Source organism: Rhododendron vialii, chromosome 9a (genome assembly GCF_030253575.1).
Source record: "Rhododendron vialii isolate Sample 1 chromosome 9a, ASM3025357v1".
Taxonomy (NCBI): Eukaryota; Viridiplantae; Streptophyta; class Magnoliopsida; order Ericales; family Ericaceae; genus Rhododendron; species Rhododendron vialii.
In genome coordinates, this window is record NC_080565.1 from 1840387 (window position 1) to 1847808 (window position 7422).

At 37.3% G+C, this 7422-nt stretch overlaps 1 long non-coding RNA gene across 4 annotated transcripts; it reads right to left on the minus strand.

Moving 5' to 3' along the window:
- Nucleotides 1-3878: 3878 nt before the first annotated feature.
- On the minus strand, nucleotides 3879-7216 carry LOC131300709 (uncharacterized). 4 transcript variants are annotated; one of them, XR_009191033.1, is made up of 4 exons: nucleotides 6527-7216; nucleotides 4908-5092; nucleotides 4341-4387; nucleotides 3879-4161 (listed from the first exon to the last, which is right to left on the minus strand). It is a non-coding gene; the product is annotated as an uncharacterized LOC131300709 (long non-coding RNA). The 4 variants fall into 4 exon arrangements; XR_009191035.1 differs by having other exon boundaries at nucleotides 4908-6292; nucleotides 6391-7216; XR_009191032.1 differs by having other exon boundaries at nucleotides 4908-7216.
- Between the last annotated feature and the right edge of the window lie 206 nt (nucleotides 7217-7422).

The following is a 7422-nucleotide window of genomic DNA, read 5'->3' on the forward strand; positions in this document are numbered from 1 at the left end:
TGGCCTACCAGTCCGAGTACCACTTTTAGTCCATTCTGGTTCATTTGTAACTCTCACCATGTCTAGATGGATAACGGAAAAATATCCAATTTGACTGGAAATATACAGCTGCATGATTTGATTGGTGACGTCGCAGTACGATTTTGTGAATATCGTGAACCATCCAAAGAATAATACTCCATATAAGTAAGTAATAGACAAGGGTGTTTGAAACTTAGGGGGTGTCCAATGCACTGTGAAGAGGTAGGACGTCTTGCAGTGTTCAATGAAAATTTCTTCATCGTGATATGAATTGTTTGGTTAGCAAACTTATTCGGTAAAAAAATTGAATTGGTCGGATTTCATTAGCCCCTTGATTAGACAATATATTAGGTATACAAAAATGGACGGTTAATTCAATTTTATAAATGTACTGTTTGACAAATTTTATCTTTATCATGTAAATTTTCATGTAGGTATCAATATCCGATTAACTTGATTTTTAACTTCTTTTTTTTGATAAGCAAAATTTTTTATAAATCTTTGAAAAAAATTACAAAGATTTAACGGATTGCGCGCACGCCAGCTAAAACGCCACCCGCAAACTACACCCAAAGGAAGGTAAGAAATCAACCAAAAAAACCAAAGCAATACTCCACATCGAGACAGCCTCTAAAACACCCTGAACAAAGTAAGACCAAAAAAACATAAACCAAACCTAAAAGAAAGCAGAAACCCAAAGAAAGAACCGAAACCAAAAAAAAAAAAACCACACCTAAACCCGCCAAACCTCACAATTAAAATTCCAAAGAAAGCGAGGCACCATCCTCAAAATCCACTTCTTCCTTTGAGACAAACTTGATTTTTAACTTACGCATTCAACAGTTTCTACAAACTAAACGGTTTATATTACAATAACAAAATTTCAATTGAGCACATGAGGTGTCCTACAACCTCTTTGTGCATTGACGCAATACAGAATCCCATTTTCGGTTGCTAGTTGCAAGTAAAAAAAGCATCAAATCAATCGATATCAAAATATTTTTTTTTTCATGCATCGAATGGTACAACGCTTGTTGTTGTCTACTCGATCCTTCTCGGCATGGGGAACAAGCTGGATAAGGAAGCGAAAGATGTCCAAGCCCTGAGTGTATAACATACAACATCGTGAATAGAAATTTATACTAGAATTTTTGTTTATAACCCTAACAAATTGCTGGCATGAGCCACATATCCTTGCAAATCTCGGAAGTTGTATTTGTCCAAAACATAATGGTAAGTACCCTAAAATGCAGGAGGTAAAATTTCAACGAATAATGAAAGTATGGTTTCATATTTTTTACAACCATTGTATACCGTCGAGCATGTGCTATGATCGGCGATATAAACTGATTATTGAAAAGCGAAAACAAAAAGGACACGGTATGAATCTTTTCGAAATTAAATATTTTAAAGAGATCTTTTAAGTTGTTTTTAGTTCGTAAGTCAGAAGAAGCTGTGCATTACTTGATGGATCTTCTCATGCAAGGTCACTTTATTCTTCTTGTGCGTTTATTTTTTTACTCCTAAGAGCAAATCAAACAATAAATTGGGCTGAAGACTTAGATGATCCCCGGCTTCTTATTCTATACTAGTGTAATGCTCGTGCTTCGCACGTTTCTGCGTGCTCATTGATTTAATTGTTAGTCGGAAAGTTAATACACATGTTATTTTGTTCATACCACCAACTATATACTTTTCGAGTACGTTCAGTGGTTCAACTTCAACAGCCATCACTCAAATATCATAAAATAATGAAACCGTGATATACTCAAATGTTTTGTAGTTATGCTTTGGACAATTAATATGATACCAAAATCAAATCTTTCCAAAAGGAAAAAGGTGAAGAGGGAGGCTACTTCGATTAATCTTTATCTAGGGCTTGAATGGAGCGAAAACAACCACCACATTATGCCCACCAAAGCCAAATGAATTGTAGATACCCACACAAAATAGGCAAATTGTCACGTACTCGATTTTAAACATAATTATAAGTGATTTACATAATAAAAATACTCACAAATATCCGTACGGTACCCAAACGATCACTATATTCTCATTCCCAAAGCAAATACTTCCAAGTTCACACGGTTCCAAAATATTACAACATCGGCTCAACGGCCCCAGATTTAACATAAGTAGTGAAGTTCGAAAGAGAATCAATGGTTACAATATCCCGAGTCAAAAGAATTACAATTTAAGTTACAAATACATCTTTCAAAATAAGTTTACAAAGATGAATAAGTAACTCCTTCGGTTAGCTTTCAAAAATAATGTCCACACTCCAAGCACGCCAAGCAATGCAAGCTATGGTCCCGGGTTAGCACCTGAAAATAATATAAGGCTTGAGCTACACTAGCCCAGTAGAAAAGTCTACGCAAACTCTATATGCAAATGAGCGAGACGAATGAACGAATGATAAAAGATCACAAGACAACGGAGGAAGCACAATTTTCATGAACAAGTGTCCCAAAATCTCCAATTTTTCTTTTATTCAACCCATAAATCATACCCTTTCGATTTATGTCTCAATATGTCGTGTCGTTTGGGTGTCTGAGCCGAAGCTCCTGCCAGGCTAATTTTGGGACCCTGATATCCCCTGCCAAGCACCCACCTTGAAGGTTAGGCCTTGAGTAATTATTTTGAGCATTAGCTCCTGCCAGGCTAATTATGGGACCCTGATATCCCCTGCCAGGCACCCACCCGTCGATGGGCCCTGAATGTTCGCGCGTCGTTCACAAGTTCAAATGTATTGTTCGAAAGAGTGTCGTGCAAGAAGTCCAAATTTATCACTTCACGGTCCTACCAATTTTGAACAATCTTAATGCATGCCACGTTAAATAGGGAAACAAGTAAGGCCACCTGATTTCTCATTATGTATGTATATAATAATATAAGTACCCTTAAATGGTCCAAGGCTTTGGAAAGAAAGAAAGAATGGGACTTCAAGCGTCAGGGAAATTTTTACTTTTAACAGGTTACCTACCGGTAGGAAATGGGTACCTACCGGTACAAACTGGAAACAGAGGGTACACATTTTGGCTCACAAGAATTCTACCGGTAGGAAGAAAATGGTACCGGTAGGAGTCCGAGAAAAATTAGTAATCCTACCGGTAGGAAATAGCTTCTACCGGTACAAAAACTGATCAGAAAGGCCACCATTTTGCACGAGGAAAAATTTGAGACAGGCTACCGGTAGGAGAGAAGTTCTACCGGTAGGAAGCTAATTTTCTGGCAACACAACAATGTTCTACCGGTAGAAAGAACGGGCCTACCGGTAGGAATCCGGAATTTGGCGATTTTTCATCAGATAACAGATTTTGATCCAGACCAAACAACAACCACTACAAGCTCAAACAAAGCATGGAAATACTCAAATAAGACATATGAGAACCCAAATAACATATAAAGAGAGGTAGAATTTCCTACCTCAAGTATCCAAACCGAAATCAAGAAGATTATGCAAACCCTAGATTCCGGAGTCCAAATCAAGCAACAATACGCCGAACCAAGCTTTGTCCAACACGATACAAGCTCGAATATACTAGTAGACGATGGAGTTAAGCTTGATTGTTGTGAGTTTTGAGTGATTGGGTGAGAGAGTGAGAGAGATCGAGAGACGAGAGAGTGATGAGATGAAATTGAAAAAAGAAAAGGATTTCTCCTGGTATACACGGCACACACATGCACTAATCACACGAACACCCATGGCTTTTAACTTCTCACATTTTGACCCCCAACTTTAATATTCTCATTAATCCACCACTTTTTCATTTATAAAATAACAAAATTATAAAATGAATTTACGGGTCTCTACACAAATTTAATTAGTGAATGTTAAAATATTATTTATTCGCTAAGCAATGTTGGAATATGAGGAATTTGAATAACAAAATGTTCAAATGTTTGATTAGTATATAGGTCGCAAAAGATATATTATCTTCATTGACAAAATAGCAAAAACATATAACAAAAGCACTTAAAGGTCCTTGGTTTTTAACCAATAAACCGCATGTATGGATTAAGCATTATGCTTCTCCGGTTTCATAATTTCTGAAAAGAGGGACTAAAATATGTACCAACATCTTCATGCTCTTTCTCCACGTTTGGAACAGTGTCGACTGTGACATCAGACTCCAAGTTCTGCAAAATTAAAGAACCATAGTTTGTAAAAGAATGAGTTTCAACGAATTTTATTTGCTTATTCTCAATAATCACAATTGGTATTGTAATGCGGAACAAGTTTTCAGCAAAAGTTCTTAATTACCGATACGTCGAGGGAGAGTAGGAAGGACAGGTGAAGTATTTGCAGAACAATATACCTTTATTCGTTGAATCAAAGAAGCAACTTAGGACTCGCCAACAAGATCTGTCTACCAGCAACAAGGAAGACCAAATTAACCACGTTTTAAACCAGCAAACATAAATTAGAAACTCAAAGCTTTATTCAACTATCATACACTATCTAACATAGATAACTTCCCATTTACATGATACCAAGATACTACAGCAGCATTGACAGCACAAAAGACATTCAGTTGCCTGAACTTATCGAAACCTCAGATCTCTTCCTATGATGATAGTTTAGGTACCACCAAGCAGAAGAATACTAAAAATGAACTTGGTAGATTGTTGGTTTAAGGAGATGAAAACAATTCATGAGGAGAGCCACGGGCTCCAAATTCAAACTAAAAATTAAGATATGGATAGACCAGTCTTCAAAGGTCCGAAGACCTAATGTTTCAGCTTTGATGAAGCTGCACTAAGTGGTCCACCAGTATAGAAACGGCTCTGAGTTAAATAAAATCAGAACACAATTTACATAGACTATGTCAGTCAAGAATCCTAAAGTTTAACCTTTTTATTTAAAAGACACAAACAATGTGTACCTCATTGACTGAGATACGATCAACATATACAATTTGCTCTACTGCATCATTGACCACTCCTTTCGGCTTAACATCAATATTAGCATGTTTAGCATCAACCAAAATGACTACACCATGCAGCTTAACGTCATTAAAAATCTGATCCTTTGCATAAAAAGTAACGATTGGTGCCGGATTTGTCAATCCTGTAAAGTTGATATATAGCATATATGTTACGACGTCAACTGGAGAAGTCCAATGTATCTAGCAAAACTGTGAATATATAGCCACTGTTTTGTAGTCTCAATGATCATGTGGTCTAATTTTCCTTTCTTTTTATGGACTAATTCAACAATCATCTTGTCAAATGTGGAACAAAAAAATTACAAACTTAAAGTAAAGAAGAAAACTATTGCCATATCAGGATGTGGAAACAACAATGCATTATCAAACTACCATACATGTGGACAATTGGCAATTATGTGCATTCTGAGACAAACTTAAACAAGAAGTTAAATGTGGTTGATGAGAATGTGATTTTCCACTGCCCAACTTCTGTTTCAAAGACAAGCATTAGAATTTCTATAGTTCATATAGCAATAATAAAGATACACAATACTTGCGTCCCTATGCCCAAAACTTAATGCAACATGACGATGACGCTGATGTACTCTCCCTATTTCTCTACAAAAAATCCTTGAACTTCTGGAGCTCACCGTCGAGCAACTCGATGAAATCAGACTCATTTTCTGTCATCTCCGCCTAAAACTTCAAAAATCACAAAAACCAAAAAAAGCCTGGCCTATTCAGTTTATGAATTCCGTGTACTCTTTGATTGGATAGACATTTAATCTATAGAAGACACATTGTCGTCTTTCTATATCGAACCTGCCTCAGGTCTCACATCTCTTATGAGGGGGAAAAAAAAGAAGTTAACCCCTAAAACAGAGCCCTTTATCAATAACAAATGCAGCTAATGTGTAAGTAGTTTCCTAAATTTTGCTCGCAACAACTTCTCCTAATGACAAAAAGCGTGAAAAGGCTACCTCCCCTTTTGTGTCATTGCCCACGAATTTATAAGAATGATCAAAACACATTACAAATGAGCAATGAATCACTTGTTCCAGAGAACCATACCAACTTTATGGACAATTAGACATAAGAAATAAATGTGGCTTTTCATCAAACACCTATAGTGCACAAAGAATACAATGCATTGAAGTTATTAAAAATCAGAAACTCATTCCATGAGGCCATTGGTTTAAATTGCTATTGCTGCCATACTCATAAACGAATGTATTGGACCATTGCAGTACATTGGCGCAGAAGATTAGTTTGCAGCACAATGCATTATATGCTAATGCTTTGAAAGCTGCACATGTCTCAGCTGGTTCAAGGGAAACAACCTGAATATAATGATCGTAAATATTAGAAGAAGTGTATATTTTAAACGGATTTAAAAGATAATTGACCAAACAGATAGGACAACAGCCAGCATCTATACCAGAGCTAGGGCTCTTGTTCGAATGGTGCAAACATAGAAGATGACAAAGGGATTCTAACAAATTCAAATCTGTATTTCCTACATCATCAAATCGAAGCGAAATCGAATCCAAACGTGAAAATGAACGGGAATTTACCTCTGCTCACGCTTTTTCTTTGATTGTAGCCCTAACAAAATGAGGTGAAGCAATAACAAAATCACGCCTCTCCTTTAAAGATGGCAATAGCCGTAAGAATAGTGTCGTGATGATCACATTGTACGGTTCAATCGGCTCACTAAGTACCGAAATTGAGTGAAATCCGGAAAGAGTACAAATCTGCTGAATGAAATCCGGAGAACCGACTTTGACTCTCTCACTCTCGATAGTTTGCTGGGTAACAGCCGTAAGAACAGTGCCGTGATGATCACATAGTACAGTTGAATCGGCTCACAAAGTACCGAAATTGAGTGAAATCCGTAAAGAGAGTACAAATCTGCTGAGTGAAATCCGAAAAATCGACTTCGACTCTCTCGCTTTCGATCGTTTGCTGGGTAACAGCCGTAAGAACAGTGCCGTGATGATCACATAGTACAGTTGAATCGGCTCACAAAGTACCGAAATTGAGTGAAATCCGTAAAGAGAGTACAAATCTGCTGAGTGAAATCCGGAAAACAACTTCGACTCTCTCGCTTTCAATCTTTCCCAAGCAAAAGGCCATCGTTCCCAAACAAAAGGCGAAATACCAAAACTAACCCTAGCTCGACACATGCAAAGACAAAACAAGAACGAAAACTTCAGAGGCCAATAACGTAAATTCAAGTCATGACTTGGCTTACCATTGTTGGTTCTTTTATTACAAGTGTATAGATTTATGGGTGACACGGCATTCACTGAGATTTCAAAGAAGCCACCGATTGTCACCCTTTCCGCTTGTGAAGCTGAATATATGGCTGTCGCATCATGTGTATGTCATGCTATGTGGCTAAGGGACTTAGAAATTACATGTGTTGGCCAATTTGGGTTGTCCATGCTCGGCAATGAATGGCTCAGAT